This window comes from Podarcis liolepis (assembly GCF_965112155.1).
Source record: "Podarcis liolepis genome assembly, chromosome: 9".
In the NCBI taxonomy this organism is placed as follows: domain Eukaryota; kingdom Metazoa; phylum Chordata; class Lepidosauria; order Squamata; family Lacertidae; genus Podarcis; species Podarcis liolepis.
This window is the reverse complement of record NC_139564.1, coordinates 14541350-14559253: the sequence shown is the minus strand read 5'-3', so window position 1 is coordinate 14559253 and position 17904 is coordinate 14541350.

The following is a 17904-nucleotide window of genomic DNA, read 5'->3' as shown; positions in this document are numbered from 1 at the left end:
ACCCACAGCATCAAATGCTTAAGATGTACCTATTTACCTTGGCTTTTGACCTGTACCTATTTACCTGGCTCATTTCTAAACCCAATTCAAGGTGCTCACATTGGTGTTGAAAGCATTAAACGACTTAGGCCCCAGGTATTTTAAAGACTGCTTCCTTCCCTACAGACCCTCTTGGGTGTTAAGATCAGCAGAGGAGTCCCTCTTGCCAGTTTCACAGTCACAGTCACCAGAAATTGGGGTGGGCTGGTGAGACAACATTCTCCGTGGCAGCCCCTAAGTTGTGGAATTCCTGCCCTACAGAGGTGCATCTGTCATCTTCATTATACAGTTTATTTCAAAGAATTGTAGAGTCGGGATCACAAGGGTTATCAAGTCCAACCCCCCAGCAATGCAGGAATCTTTGGCCCAATGCGGGGCTCGAATCATGACCCTGAAATTAAGGGTCTCATGCTCTACCGACTGAGCTATCCCAGCATGTTGAAGATGCACCTCTGTGCCCTAGCTTTTGACACTTGAGATACATTCTCTTGATTGTTGTTATGTACTGAGTTGAATAGGATCCAAAATGCAGCAGTCTGATTGGTCCTAGAACAATAGGATTCAGAATGCAGCAGTCTGCTTGGTCCTAGAACAATGCAGCAGTATGATGGGTCTGCAGGAGCCACCCAATCCAGCTCCAGATGGAAGTGAATCTACAACCTGATTGGCCTACAGGAGAATTCCGGAATTAGCCAATCACGTGGGGCCCATTGTGTAAATAATGTATATAAAGCAGATACTTTGGGGAAACATTCATTCCTCCTCACCACTATGAACTGAATAAAGAGCATGAAATCCACTTTTGACTGAGTATATTTCAATTGTAGTCTGCTTTAAAGTTGATTTTAAAATACTGTGACCCATGCAGGGAACTTAGAATGAAGGGTAGGTAATCGTAGATCACAGGGTGGTTTACAAGATAAAAATACGAAATGAGAACACAAAATACATAATAAAACAGAAACAAACCAATAACCCCCCTCCCACAAACACATTTTAAAGGCCATAGAATGTTTAATCATCTAAAGATCCAGAAAATCTATTATTATTTCATACTGCAGGCTGTACTTATGTAAGAGGAAGCAAATAATCTCTAAAAAGACAGTTCTCAGGATCTCACTAAAATTTCCAGGATTGGGCTATTTAAATGGGCATAAACTGAACTAAATTTGTTGAGTTGTGCGTATTTATATCAAAGATGCACAGGAGTCCTGTCCTTTCAATCAGATGGTTTTACACAGCAAAGCACAGAAGCAAAAGCTAGATCGCCGAAACTGTACACAACAGAGCACTTGATAATATTTATTTTTCTGGGGAGTTCAGTTGAGCTCAGTGGAGAACAGGCACCCCCCTCTATGGGTACAGAAATAGTCTGGAAAAGTTTCAGCGTTCAGTCAGCTGTTTCAGATAACAAGTGCTACCAGGATAGAAAAAGAACAGAGGAAGTTTTACAAGGCTCTCATTCAGCCCGTGTTTCAGGAGGGAGATGAGGCAAACGGATGTTCTGTATCGTTTATAGCCTGGGGCTGAAGAGGAATATGATTCTGCAGAGGGCGAGGGAGTGTCATATGGGACGGACGATAGAGGCATCTGAAAAAGCTGAGTGGTGATCTTTAACTCTCTGGACACTCAAGAGGGCCCTGAAACATATTCAAGAGATAAGTTCGGCTGCTCATGGTTTCCCCCACTTCAGCCGATTATGCTTGAGGAGCAAGTGACACAAAATAATCGGAAGATTATTTGTGTCTTGAACCACAGGGTACCTGGCAGCAAGTCCTGCTGGTGTACACAGTTCCGCAGCAGAGTCTGGCAGGTTAACAGGTGCAAAGTCCAGTCAGTTCACCTCTGCGGCCAATCAAGATGCCAGGGCACCTGAAGGTCAGTCCCACATAAGCACAGTCCCAAAGAGCTCCATGGACCATCCAAGTCATGGTCCACCCAACGTGGGACGTTGAGCAGACACAGCCCCTCAGCTCTGCTTCCCTTTTTTCCTTCACTGAGGGCAGCATCTGGGCTTGACGAGGCATATAGCCCTCACCTGTCCTGGGCCTACTCTAAGCTGCAGAATCACACACCTCCTACCAGAGCTAACAAGCCCCACCTGGGCAGCTAGTGAGCTGAGCTGTGGACTCTTGCCTGCTTTAGCCTTCTAGAGCAGGGGTCAGCATTTTTTTTCAGCAGGGGGCTGAAAAATCCCTCAGACCTTGTTGGGGGCCAGACTATATTGGGGGGATGAACGAATTCCTATGCCCCACAATTAACCCAGAGGTGCACTTTAAAAGCACAAATTCTACTCATGTAAAAACACCAGGCAGGCCCCACAAATAACCCAGAGATGCATTTTAAATAAAAAGACACATTCTACTCATGTAAAAACACGCTGATTCCTGGACCATCCATGGGCCGGATTTAGAAGGCGATTGGGCCGGCTCCGGCTCCAGCTCCCAGGCCCTAGTTTGCCTACCCATGTCCTTGAGCATACCTCACACTGCTCCCTACACCTCATGGAGACAGGGGGCCCTCTGGCTCTGGGGATGGGTCCTGCTGCTCTGGTTCCTGTTCATTGATCCAAATCCCCTCACCATCCTCCGTTGCCCCATATTTTCTACACCAACCTTCTCCATCCCCAGCTTGCCCCATTGCGTCCCAGTCACAGCTATACCCCTTGCTGGGATCCTCTTCCTCCTCCCTGCCAGTTCATGACACTTAATTATTACCCTCCTGTACATTTAGCTGACCTGCTGCAGAGAATACAAAAGGGGAGCGAGTTCTAAACATGTGCTTGTTCAATCTCCTAGCCCAGCCTTTCTCAACCTGTGGGTCCCCAGATGTTGTTGAACTACAACTCCCATCACCCCTAGCAAGCAAGGCCAGAGCTCAGGGATGATGGGAGTTGTAGTCCAACAACATCTGGGGACCCACAGGTTGAGAACCGCTGTTAGCCTCTTCTTTAAGTGGGTGCAGCACCCCTAAGAACTTTCGTTAATCCAATCTACACATGCATATTATGATGCACTTTCTGGGCTGTACCACTACAAGCTTGCCAGTGGTGGGCCATGTGTCCTACCTTACAGAGGACAGCTCTACTTGAGGGGTCCTCTATTTGAAGGGGAGCTCATACCAAGCATGCCTGAACCAAGTGGGATCAAACTTCTTGTGCGTCAATAATAATAATAATAATAATAATAATGTTATTTATTTATTTATTCATTCATTCATTCATACATACATACATAATACATACATAGGGACAAGTGTAGCATTGTGGGTTAAACCACAGAGCCTAGGACTTGCCGATCAGAAGGTCAGTGGTTCGAATCCCTGTGACGGGGTGAGCTCCCGTTGCTCAGTCCCTGCTCCTGCCAACCTAGCAATTCGAAAGCACGTCAAAGTGCAAGTAGATAAATAGGTACCGCTCCGGCGGGAAGGTAAACGGCGTTTCCGTGCACTGCTCTGGTTCACCAGAAGAGGCATAGTCATGCTGGCCCGATGACCCGGAAGCTGTACGCCGGCTCCCTCGGCCAATAAAGCGAGATGAGCGCCGCAACCCCAGAGTCAGCCACAACTGGACCTAATGGTCAGGGGTCCCTTTACCTTTTACATACATACATACATACATACATACATACATACATACCCCGCCCATCTATCTGGGTTTCCCCAGCCACTCTGCGAGACTCCCAACAGAATTAAAAGCACAATAAAGCATCAAACATTAAAGCTTCCCTAAACAGGGCTGCCTTCAGATGGCTTCTAAAAGTCAGATAGTTGTTTATTTCCTTGACATCCACAGGGAGGGCTCTATAACCGAGAAGCCCCTACGCCTGGTTCCCTGTAACTTTGCTTCTCTCAGTGAGGGAACCAGCAGAAGACCCTCAGAGGAGGACCTCAGAGTCCGGACAGAACAATGGGGGTGGAGACGCTCCCACAGGTATACTGGGCAGAGGCCATTTAGGGCTTTAAAGGTCAGCACCAATGTAGATCAACTGCTTCATATGGTAGGTGAGGGTTAAATCCTGCTTGTTTTGGCTATGCCAGTAAGTTCCTCAGTTGAACTGGCTGATTTGCCCCCAAACCCTGAAGAAAGCAGGATTGAAACATACAAATGTATCGGCTGATGCATAGGGGAATTCAATCCTGTTCATTTCGGGCACATTGGACAGTTCCTGCTGGGAATAAAGAAATATTACATCTGACACTCAACAGCCTTTCTCGGCCAAGGACGAAAAGTAAGGGCCCTGAAGAACAAGCCACTCTTTCACCAGTCACAAGTATTGACAAAGTGATGTTAAGAGGCGTGCAGTACTGTGCCTGTCTTATTCCCTCTAGTTTACAGGAATCACTTGTGCTCCCAAAGCGGTCAATCAAGAAACTTCCATGAATGCTAAGTCTGATTTCATTTTCTCTTACATTTTCATAAAGTAGACCATCACAAGGGGCCCTTTCCACAATATCCGTAGACAGGGAACATTGAGTTTACTATAATAACACTGCTTGTGACCTTCATGATGAAGTGTGTGTCACCACTTCCATTATTATAACCCCCATTTTTCAGAGGTTAATAACTTTGATGTAAAAATCTGCAGCTGTCTGAAGCTACACATAAAATTTCACATATATTCCCCTCCCTGCTTTCAGGTGCAGGTGGTTGTGAATAAAGACATCTACCCACCACAGTGCTGATGCTGGACATTTAAGGAGGGGTGCCATTAAGGGAAAGCTGTAAGGGCCACCCCACAAAATCTCTTGTTTCAGGCATCAGGTGATCATTCTTTATGAACACAAGTCTAGAAAGCTCACTAGCTCATCACACAGAGCAGAAGGAGGTCCCCAGCCAGTGTGGGGTAGTTTCTTGTGTCAGCAGCGCATCCTACACTTGAGTAGGACCCTGGTAGAGACATATGTCCGACTGGCATGTTCTCTCCCTCCTGGTCAATCGTTCGGGAGCTTCAAAAGCTTTCTTCAGCCCGAACATCACAGCGACCGGTGCCAACAGACATTGGCACACTTAGGGATCCACAGAGTTTGTGCAACATGCGTAACAGACTTCAGCAACTCAGCATTTTGGCTAATCTACTTTATTTACATATAAACATACACGGAGCACTACAACATGGCTCCCTCTCTCTCTAGCATCAAACAGCAAAGAAAAAAAAGAACAAAGGACAATAGTCCCACTTCACGGAACACAGTAACTCAAACATCCTGTCTCCGTCATTTCCCACTCTGTGGAGTCAAAACATATACCATCATGTGATAGACAACAATCCCATGACTGCAATCATGGAGCAGGAATTCTAACAGTTTGATGGTCATGCTAGGAATAGGGAAGTCAGAGTTCAAATCCCCACTCAGCCATGAGGCTCACGGGGTGACCTTGGGCAGTCACTCTCTCTGTCTAACCTACCTCGCAGGGATGTTGTGGTAATAAAAGGAAGGGGTGAGAACTATTTTCCTGCCACATGAAATTGGGCCAAAGATAGCATGTGCCCCTAAGACCACAGGTTACCCATTTGTGCCTTAGATCAGGAATGGGGAACCTGGTGTTGTTAGACTACAGTTCCCATCGGCCCTAGCTAGCATGGCCAATGCCAGGGAGTTATAGTCCAGCAATATCAGGAATATCTTGAGAATCCCATGGACTGCAAAAAGATCAAACTTATCCGTTCTGAAGGAAATCAGCCCTGAGTGCTCACTGGAAGGACAGATCCTGAAGCTGAGGCTCCAATATTTTGGCCACCTCATGAGAAGAGAAGACTCCCTGGAAAAGACTCTGATGTTGGGCAAGATGGAGGGCACAAGGAGAAGGGGACGACAGGGGACCAGATGGTTGGACAGTGTTCTCGAAGCTACCAGCATGAGTTTGACCAAACTGTGGGAAGCAGTGGAAGACAGGAGGGCCTGGCGTGCTCTGGTCCATGGAGTCACGAAGAGTCGGACACGACTAAATGACTAAACAACAAATATCAGGAAGACTTCAGGTGTGCCATCCCACCTTAGACAAACAGGGCGTTTTGTATTGGCTCTGTTCACTCAGCTCCACGCCTAGTTGCTAGAAGGTTTTATTTCAAAAGTTGTGCGATCGCCAGGCTGAATGTCTGAAGGAACCCTCTGCCTCCCTTTTTGCTTTTTTTGGGTGTTTTGGGTTTAGCAGAAGTTAAGTTTATAAAATTCCAGAACATCATTTTACACTCATGTTGGTATGTTGCATTGATTGTACAGCTTGTGATTCGTGGAGGAATTGACAAACAATTTAAAGCTGCCTCTTCCTATTGTGTCTTAGAGTTATGAAATTGCTTTTATTATATTTGACCCAATTTATTGGATTGGTTTTATACATTTATTGATGCACACACACACCCCCGGGGCCTTAACAGCAAAGGGCAGTAAATAAACCAATGAAGGAACGAACAAATAAATAAATATGAAATTGACAAGATGCAAAATATATGTGCATGAATTCCTAAAACCTACTGACTGACTGAGCTTATTTCCAATTTCCTAAATAAACACACAGAGGAGTGAGGGTGGTGAATGTCACTGCTGGATTCTCAGTTTCTTGTTTTTCCAATCTTAAATTCAGTTTTCCACATCGATTGGTGTTTATGATTTTTATGTCTTAGTGAAAATTCAACAGCATTTTAGTGTGAATTTCTGCTAATACACGTATGTTTGTATGAAAGTTTGCCCAATATATACAGTTTTGCAAAGCGATTTCACCTAAAATTTCATTTTGTATGTTATTTTCACTTATACATGCATTTTTGTACACGTTTTTTGCCTGGAGAACTGCACTGCAAAATTTGGGAAGTGCGAATTTTCAAGACTAGGTGTGTATGTTACTTTGGGAAGTTTGAATTAGGTGGGTTCACCTTTAAATGGAAACCAAATTGAATTTCATCTCCATTCCTACATAGGAATGCACAGGCCCGTAATTGTATTTTTAATTCTCCCCAAACCCTGCCATTGCCATCAAACTCTGTAGCACAAAAGAAATAAATTAAACAGACTTACCACAGTAATTCTCCCACCAGTATTTTTTTCAGAAGTTTGGCTGGGATGCCAAATTCATATCCGTCAACAGCGGAAAGTCCCATACCTGGAAAAGACATACGGCTGTTTGAGTAGCTGGAAGGAAACTGGTCTCCTTGCCATATTAAATTCCATATCTTCAGGGCTGGAACCAGCCATGACATGTCAAGTTTATTTAAGTCCCCAAAGAAAATTAAGCAGCCATGTTGGAGTGTGAGATTAAAGGAAATCTCTGTTACGGAGCTTAAACTGGATTCAATTAAAAAAAAAAAAAACAAGGAAAGAGAACAAATTTATCTTTTCATGTTCTTTGACAATAGAACTGCTTGGATTAATTAGACTTAAATGCGGTCTGGCATGGATTTGGTCAAGAGATAATGCTGAACAGACTCCGAATCTCACAACTTTATTCAAAGGTCAATCCCACCTATTTTGCTGGGATTTCCAGGGAAGTGCAAATACTGGTGCCAACTTTTCCAGTGGCTGTTTACAGAGGCTTGTAAGATGCAAGAACAAGCAGGCAAAGCTTTGGAGCATGGATAGAAAGAAAAAATACCACCTGCTAATCACGCCAGATCGATCTGTCGTTTAATACAACAGTGTTGTATTAAACCAGGCATAGGCAAACTCGGCCCTCCAGATGTTTGGGGACTACAATTCCCATCATCCTGGACCACTGGTCCTGTTAGCTAGGGATCATGGGAGTTGTAGTCCCAAAACAACTGGAGGGCCAAGTTTGCCTATGCCTGTATTAAATTCTTATTTGTACCCCACCTCTGGGGTGTGGTCTGGCATCCTGTGAATTATGTAAGTCTATCCCTGGCTGTTGTGGCGCTGAGGGTTAAAGCACAGAGCCTAGGACTTGCCGATCAGAAGGTCGGCGGTTTGAATGCCCCCGATGGGGTGAGCTCCTGTTGCTTGGTCCCTGCTCCTGCCAACCTATCAGTTCGAAAGCACACCAGTGCAAGTAGATAAATAGGTACCGCTCTGGCGGGAAGGTAAACGGTGTTTCCGTGCGCTGCTCTAGTTCGCCAGAAGCGGCTTAGTCATGCTGGCCACATGAGTCGGAAGCTGTACGCCAGCTCCCTAGGCCAATAAAGCGAGATGAGCACCGCAACCCCAGAGTCGGCCACGACTGGACCTAATGGTCAGGGGGTCCTTTTACCATCCCTGGCTGTTAAGCACGTGAGGCACCATTCATTTGACTCCTGGAAGCTCTTGACTGCCAACTGACCACTGGGAACTAGCTGTCGTAGCCCCATCTGAATCCCATTGCTAAGCAAGCAGGATTTAGGAGTCTCTGAGGAACACTTGCCTAAGCGCAGAATCCACATACAAAGTCAGATAGTCAGGGAATCCAGATGATCACAGAGCCAAAATGGAAAGCAGCAAGGTAGAGCCAGGAACCACCATCATTGTTTCCTGCATCTGACTGCTGCTGAGCGCTTTGTTTTAGAAGCCCAGAGCCAGCTGGTTCTCATCAATGCCAGCTGGTTCTCATCTTGCTCTTTGCTCTGTGGCCTTGAAAGCTGATCAGTTGCAGGTGGAGTCACTTCACCTTCTTCCCCCTTCAGGCTGCTGCTCAGCAGGCAAAGCTAACTCCTCTTATAATAATTTTAAGGTCAAAGTGGGACACCTCCCTGTTGTCTCTTTCCTCACAAATCCTGTCTTAAGGGCACATTCAAGATATGAACAGGGTGTGAGCCTGTGACCTGTGACCTAGATTCAGGAATTAAGTAGTTATAACAACAAAAGAGTGGCCGAAACCCAGATAATGCAATCAGGTAACTTGCCAAATAGGAGATAAACAACACACTCAGATTTCTGTTGTAGACCGCCTTTTCTGTGATGTATGTATAATGTTTCTGGGGGTGGTCTTGGACTCCAGGGTGGGCAATTTAAAATAAGGGCGGGCACACCTTTGCTCTGGGTCCTCCTCTCTCCTGCGTGTGAGGGGCGCATGCTGTTGCAACAGTTAATAAAGATCAGGCTTACTAGCTGCTTTGCTTCTCAATATTCTCTGGTTGGTCTCTGTTATTTTCTCCTACCGATGGAGAACCTGCAAAGGACTCTATATGGGCTCTTGGGAACCCCATAAGGTGAAGGAATGGGTTTCTGTGCAGTCAGTTTGAAACGGGACCCAAAAAACCCCTTTTCTTCTTTCTCCAAGGGAGCACTTCTAAAATGCATTGAGCTGTTGAGCAAATGCATAACAAGAACACAGCTGTATAAAGAAAGCTCTCTCCTTTATCAGTCATGGCAATGGATGACCTTGGCTGTTCCAGTGGATGGCATGTCTAGGTCCTATCTTACATCCTGACCACACTCCAACGCACAGACCTAGTCCAGGAACAGCGCCAGAGTCTGTTCTTGGAGTTGGTGACCTCTTGCTCCAAGATAGGCGTACAGGAAGGAAAACCCTTTTATGGTTAAGAGTACCGGAGCAGGAACATCTGTGATGTCAACCTGCGTGTACAAGCTGACGTGGCTGGATTCCTGGGGAAGGGGGAGAGGGTGCCTGGAGGATATATATACTGCATGAAATTTCTCATTTCTTTGGACTTGCTGTGGACTGACCACGGAAGTGCCTCTCTGCTGCTCCGGAGAGCAGAAATAAAGAACTCTTTCTCTGAACCAACCCTCGGTGTCATTTGACTTCCTTCCTCCCGTCCGGGAGCAACGCAGAGCCCACCAATTGGTAAAGTCTAATAAGGCTACAAAGGGGAAAGGAGCAGGTTTTTTTACTTCTATCACTCCTGACCCAGGACACAACCCTAGCCTGGTCCTGCATCTTTCACAGCAGCCGGATCTGCAAAAATCAGCAGGAGGAGCTTTTCAGAGCAAGAAAAGCAGCGTGGTGATGTGCTGAGATCTCATGATCATGCTGCTTCAAGAAGCAAGGACTGGAAACCAAAGTTGGAAACCTTACCCAAAGGGGTAGTCAAGGTGGGGCCAGTGGTCAGGCATGATGGGAGTTGTAGTCTGACAGCATCCGGAAGTTACTGTGTTGGATAGCCCTGGCCACCCTTTGAGCTTGCAGAGGTGTGTGGCTGGAGCAAGGCAAGGCAAGTCTTACTGTCTCAGCCACTGTTGAGCTGCTAGCAACTTTGCAATATTGATCTAACAGAACAGCTAGATTTAAAAAGTAGGGGTGGGAGAGAGAATTTATTATCTCCAGACCATGTAGGCTTTCTCTGAACTAAATGATCTGCATTATGATCAATAATCCTCTGAAGTGGAGTTTTTGCCAGTTACCGGGGGCGGGGGGGGGGGATGAAAGTTCCCCTTGAAAAAGAAAAAGGCGAGGCTTAAAGGCAGAGCAGCAGCTGAGAAGGGCAGCCAAAGGTAAGGGGAGCAAGGCCCCTGAGCCAATATGCAGAGGTCTGCTGAAGCATCACACAAAGGCTTTGCACATCAATAGGAGCCCCTTTGGTTTTAATTGCTTTCCAGCTCTTTCAGGCTCTCACTTTATCTGAGCTCTAGGCTGCCTAAACAGCTCCTGGGGAATATTAAAACAGACACAGCTGCCGAAGTCGCAGCAATTATCTGGGTGGGGGAAGAAAAGTTCCCATTTTCAAAATTCACTGTGGCATGATGGCCCCGTCACTTGATTTGGGGTGGTTTATCTTTTTTATAGGGACGCGGGTGGCACTGTGGGTTAAACCACAGAGCCTAGGACTTGCCGATCAGAAGGTTGGCGGTTCGAATCCCTGTGACGGGGTGAGCTCTTGTTGTTCAGTCCCTGCTCCTGCCAACCTAGCAGTTCGAAAGCACATCAAAGTGCAAGTAGATAAATAGGTACCGCTCCAGTGGGAAGATAAATGGTGTTTCCGTGCGCTGCTCTGGTTCGCCAGAAGCGGCTTAGGCATGCTGGCCACATGACCCAGAAGCTGTATGCCGGTTCCCTCGGCCAATAAAATGAGATGAGCACCACAACCCCAGAGTCTATCCCAACTGGACCTAATATTCAGGGGTCCCTTTACCTTTACCTTATCTTTTTTACAGATTATTCCCCAGATAGCATTACCTTCTGGGGAGCAACATGCAAGACATTGCTATTGGTTTCGCTATGACTGTGAATAACCATAGTTACAGGTAGGTAGCCGTGTTGGCCTGCCGTAGTCGAAACAAAACAAAATAAATAAAATTAAATTAAAAAATTCCTTCCAGTAACACCTTAGAAACCAACTAAGTTAGCTATTGGGATGAGCTTTCGTGTGCATGTACCTTTGAGAATGGTCTAATGCAGTCTTCCTCAACCTCTTGCCCTCCAAATGTTTGGGGTTACAGCTGCCATCAGCCCCAGCTAGCAGAGCCACTGTAGTCCAAAACATTCAGAGGGCACCAAGTTGGTGAATGCAAGTTGGTGAATTTTTGAGCAAGAAAACGGCTGCTTCATATCTCACTTCTCAGCTATGAGCTCACTTCAACTCCTTCCAAGGAGGCCTTCATAGGTTCACTGAATACAGAGGGAGCAGAACTGTTCCTCTTGAAGGCTGTAAGCGGGGGGGGGGGGGAGGTATAAAAGGAGAATTCCTGGATGCCAAGTTCCAAGTTTGGGGCAAGGACTCCTTGGTGAGAGGACCTCAGCAGAGATTTCAAATCACGAAACATGCAGCAAAGTATGGAAATGCCTCTGTAAGCAATACTAATTTTCTAGGAAAAGGGGTGCCGGGGCTGAGTTCCTGTGAGTTCCCCCTTTAAAAAAGCCCTGTCTGTGAGGCATATCAGGTGGGCATGTTACATGATGTCTTCTTTCTCATCAGAAATTGTTGCTCGTATTAACTTTGCCACAGAAAAATCCTTGATATCTGCAGGTGCTCACACATTTTTGTATCATAATTTTTTGGAAGGGAGTAACAGGTGGAGAACAAAAGTGGATCTTGCCAGCTTTTATGGTGACAAAGAGACTTAGACTTCATGTCTGGAAGAATAAACATCTGTCATTCGTTCCTCAATGGCCTGCAGACCTCATTGCTCTTTCTACATTTGACTGTATTATCTTATATAGTGGTACCTTGGGTTACAGACGCTTCAGGTTACAGACGCTTCAGGTTACAGACTCTGCTAACCCAGAAATAGTACCTCGGGTTAAGAATTTTGCTTCAGGATGAGAACAGAAATTGCACGGCAGCAGCGGGAGGCCCCATTAACTAAAGTGGTGCTTCAGGTTAAGAACAGTTTCCGGTTAAGAACGGACCTCCAGAACAAATTAAGTACGTAACCAGAGGTACCACTGTAATTATCAGTCTTGTTGGAGATTTGTTTGGACATAGGCCCTGCTTATATTAATATATATGTTAGAATTGATGGATTATTCTTGTTGATGTGAGCTGACATTGTTGTTGTTTTTCAGTAAAAACAATTACAAAATAAAAAATTCACATAGAATTTTGGGGATTTTGGGAAATCTGGGAAGACTTTGAAGAGAATATGTGATCAACCCAATCCCAGTACAAAAATTAGGAATGCCCTATTTGTCTTGCTGTAAAGAATGCTGGTGAGAAAAGGGAAATTCCACTCCACAGCCCACAGTTATGCAGTCCGAAACATTTGGACGTGTGCAAAGCACACAGCACTGTTGAGCACTAATGCACACTAGCTCAGAGCCCAGGAGGAATCCAATATTCATCTTCATCAGAAGATGATAAAAGCACCTCTAGGTCAAAGTTCCAGCTGCTTTAAGAGCCTGGTCTGTACAGCAGATACAGTACACTGTTTCTTGTAGGTTGAGTCAGAAGACAGCGAGAGACTCTGCAATGCCAACCTAATACCCACCCACAAGACGCTTTGGACCAGCTGATGGGAGTCGTTGCACAAAGCAATTGGAGGGCGCCAGATAGGCAAAGGGTGCCCTAAGGCAGGCTTCCTCAGCATCGGCCCTCCAGATGTTTTTGGCCTACAACTCCCATGATCCCTAGCTAGCAGGACCAGTGGTCAGGGATGATGGGAATTGTAGTCTCAAAACATCTGGAGGGCTGAGGCTGAGGAAGCCTGCCCTAAGGTGTAAAGATCAAGGACTCAAGACTCAAGAATGGCCAGAGTTTCCATACCAAACCTTTAAACATGAAGACTTCTTGTGTATGGTATAATGCAGCTGGTAGATTCAAATCAAATCAAAACTTTATTAGCAAAGCCAACAGGCCACAGCTGTACAAGAGTTAAAAGTGAGAATAGGGATAAAAGGAAGAAAAGAACAGGCAAAAGGAGGTCCGTCGGATGAACAGGTCTGTCACTCAGATGGTGGCCCTCAATTTCGCAGCTCTCTCGATGTACCTCGCGACCTTCTCTGTTATCTGACTATCCGTATCAGATAATAGAAAATACAGTGTAATGTCTGGTGAACGGCCGGGGTTGGAGAGAATGAGTGGAGTAATAATCTCATTCCTTAGGTCTTTGTAAAGGGGGCAAGAAAGAAGGACGTGGGACACTGTTTCCGTGTTACCATCTCCACATGGGCAGAGTCGTTTTTCAAATGGAGTCTTTTGGTAACGCCCTTCGAGTACAGCAGAGGGAAGAACATCCCATCTAGCCAATGTAAAGGCACGTCTGTATTTTGGGATGGTTAGTTTAGACAAATATGAGGCTGGAGAGTCAAAATGAGAAGGGGGAAAGTAGGTATACCATGGGCACAGTTTCTTTAAGATAGTCAGGTTGTTTTGTCGTTCAATGTCTTTCAGGCGCTGGCAGCTGGTAGATTCTGGATCATACAGTGAAATGGGAAACAAATCTTATCCAAGACTTCACTGTTGCAGCCACTCTATGGTTGTTCCTTCTGCTTATTTTCAGAACTAAAAATTTTAATTAATGAGCTCTGTATGGTTAATGTTATTAGCCACTCTTGAGGAGGGGGTGTTGTTATGGGTTATACACTGAAACAACAACAATATCCAAAGTGACTGAAACTATCAAATAATTTACGGTATTTTTTTTAAAATTGACATCTGGCTACCCTGTAGGACTCCCCTTAGGGAGCCCAGATACAAAGAAAGAGACCGCTTCTGTGTCTTTAATTCTTTGGCAGCCACAGCTTTCCCACCACCAATTATTGCCAACTTTTTTTATTGGTCCCGAACTTCTGCTGTTAACAGCTGCACAGGAGCAGCCCGGTTTTTAAAAGCTGGCAACCCTCGCTGCTGCGATTGTAAGAGATGGTTCTGGGCTGGGGCTTTTGTGTTTGTTTGTTTTCTGTGTAGATCCAGATTCGTCATCTGATCATGGCTTTAGAGTTGCTTGCCTGTCAGCGACTTGAGCTGGGTGGTATAAAAATGTTTGATACATATCAGGTTCCCCCTTCCCGCCTTCTCTTTCTTTGAGTCACTTTGCCACATTCCACTAATTATGATGCGTTTATCAAAGCTGTGCAATGTCTGTCACACATTTTTGACAGATGACTGCACTAATCTCCTGTTCATATTTTTAGGATTAAGCCAGCATGAATGAGGCCTAGCGCACCGGGGACAGAATTTGCTGGGTTTTTGCTAAAAGGCACAGAGGCCTGAAAATTAACCGTTTATCTCCCTGAAACCTTATTTCCTTGCATGTTCAACAGCCATCATAATCATACCAAACCTCTTTTAAAGCCATGAACCAAAGCCTACTCTAAATATACGTTGAGATCAGACTTACCTGTCAAAATAAATAAATAAAATAAATAAATTGTCCAGTAGCACCTTAGAGACCAACTAAGTTTGTTCTGGGTATAGGCTTTTGTGTGCATGCACACTTCTTCAGATACACTGAAAGAGAAGTCACCAGACCCTTATATAGAGAGGGAGGGTGGGGTTTTTCTTTAGCTAAAGCTATTTTTGGTCATCTGCATACTATCCCTTGCTTTTTCCTGTAGGACTAATTGCTGCCGTTAACAGTCATCAACAGGTTTACCATACCCATTGAGCCAATCACCCATCTCCTACCACCCTTCTGAGAAAAACACTGAGCCACTACACTGAGCCAGTGTAGTGTAGTGGTTAAGAACGGTAGTCTCGTAATCTGGGGAACCGGGTTCACGTCTCCACTCCTCCACAAGCAGCTGCTGGGTGACCTTGGGCTAGTCACACTTCTTTGAAGTCTCTCAGCCCCACTCACCTCACAGAGTGTTTGTTGTGGGGGAGGAAGGGAAAGGAGATTGTTAGCCGCTTTGAGACTCCTTAGGGTAGTGATAAAGCGGGATATCAAATCCAAACTCTTCTTCTTCTTTGAAAATCAAGGAATTGATTATGGTATCCTCCCTGTAATATGTTGTATGGCTTATTGATTTGGGAGTTATGGGTGCAATTATTATTTTTTACTGTTTTAATTGCATTTTTATATGTTATAACACACTTTAGGACCTTCCAGTAAAGGGAGGGTAAGAAATGCAATAAATAATAATAAATAAGCAACCCCAATATCTTGGTCGACCGCCTAGCTCAGAGGAAACCCCTCAGAATATATCTTAATTGTTAGGGGTGTGGTAGTATCTCTGATGTTGTGCTCTTTCTGGGGTACCACTCTGATTTCATGCTTTACAGCTGCTTCTGAATGCTGTGGTTGTTGTTTTGCAATACCCTTCATGCAACTGATTGGAAATCAAAGTTACCTTGAGTTGAGCATCAGGCGGGAAATGATGTCGACTGCATTTATTAAAGACACCTTTCCAGGACATTCCCTCCCCTTTCATTCCCACCGCCCGCTCGGTTCCTGAATTTTGGAAACGCAGGAAAAAATAGTGAAAAGCCAGCATGCTAATATTTGATTCTGAACTTCTTTTTTCAAAATGAAGCAATCCCTCAATAATCTTCTGGTTATCCGCTCGCATACCAGATGAATTCTGATGAGCTCATACGAATGTTTTAAGTGGAACAGATACATCATTAGGAAGCAAAATCAATGCACCTGTACATGCCTATGCAAACCACATTATTTTTATCTGCCAGGAATAACCTTGTATCTGAGAATGCAGAAAACTGAAGGTTTCATAAGAAGAAGACTCTAAAGAATAAAACAGGGCCAATAATCCAAGAAGTGGGCCTGTGAAGGTGTGTAGTAAATGGTGGGGGGGAAGAGTACAGAAGTGATCTATGCATGGGGGGGGAGGTTGAGGAGAGGTTAACAGGTAAGTTGATTCTGCAACAAAATGTGGCAGGGTTGAGTGTTCCTATTCAGAGTCCTCCTCCAGGCCATACCCTCTCCCACCCAGTTCTCCATCTCCTGTCCCTGAGCTATCAGTCAGCATGCTATAGAGATGGAGCAGGAAGAGGGGAAAGTTTTAATAGATTAGGTTAGGGATGGGGGAACCTGTTGTCATGAACACATCTGCCCCAAGTAGAGAAACAAAGCATGAGTTAGGAAGCAGTCAGACAGCTGGGAGCAGCCCCCCTCCCCGTGACATGGAATGGAATGTAGATAAGGCATTAGAAGAGAGTGGAAGGGAGAGAAGTCAGCTCGCTCAAGAAGCACAGGCAGCCTTGGAAAGCAGGAGGGGTAGCCACCGGAAGAGGAGGCAATTGATCCCCTGAGCCCAAAGAATAGATGTATGGGAAAGGTATTAGACAAGAAAGAAACCCAGAAATGTAAGGGTCATAGGTTCAGGATATTCTGCAGAACCAGGAAGCGCTCCTCAGAAGGGTCAACTGACTCATAAGGCACAGGTGCTAGGTTAGACATCCAAGGCTAATTGTTTGTATTGCAATAAATCTTCAAGCCATGCAAATGTAGGACTCTGTAACTTCCATCTGCCCAAGCCATCATAACCAAGAGTCAGGGATGCTGGAAGCTGTGGTCCAACAACATCTAGAGGGCCACAGCTTCCCCCATGCTTGGATGAAAAAACATTTTGTGCCTGATTCCCCACACGTCCACCTCACACTTAGACCAATGAAGGCTTTATGACTCTTAATGTCAGTCTAGGTGTTGTTTTATTATTATTATTACTCCTTTGCTTAGCATCCAGCAGGATGAAGAGTTCTGGAGAACTTTAAAGCTTTCTCACTATTTTGTGGCACTTTGCTTCACTGAAGCTGCAAGCCTAACCCCACTTACCTATTTTTGAGCAGCGATAGTTAGGATTGTGCTGTTAAGGAAGGTATTGCCATTCTAATGATTAGGGGAGAGGGGGTTCACATGGGAATGTCAACATTCACCACATTTCAGGCACAGGCTGCAACATATACACACACATGGCATATTGTCCGTCTGTCTGCTGCACTTAGTAGATAGAGCCTTAAAAAGCAGAGACATCACCTTGCCAACAAAGGTCCGTATAGTTAAAGCTATGGTTTTCCCAGTAGTGATGTATGGAAGTGAGAGCTGGACCATAAAGAAGGCTGATCACCGAAGAATTGATGCTTTTGAATTATGGTGCTGGAAGAGACTCTTGAGAGTCCCATGGACTGCAAGAAGATCAGACCTATTCATTCTGAAGGCAATCAGCCCTGAGTGCTCACTGGAAGGACAGATCCTGAAGCTGAGGCTCCAGTACTTTGGCCACCTCATGAGAAGAGAAGACTCCCTGGAAAAGACCCTGATATTGGGTAAGATGGAGGGCACAAGGAGAAGGGGACGACAGAGGGCGAGATGGCTGGACAGTGTTCTCGAAGCTACCAGCATGAGTTTGACCAAACTGCAGGAGGCAGTGGAAGACAGGAGTGCCGGGCATGCTCTGATCCATGGGGTCACAAAGAGTCGGACATGACTGAACGACGAAACAACAACAACAACAGCTCTTCATCTCTCAATAAATCAGCCTCCACATTCTGGTTTATTGGGCAATAAACCATATTGCTCTACCTTTAGGGTGATTCTCTAAAAATATATTTTTTCCAGACCTGAAGTTCCCAAAAAGAAAAATGT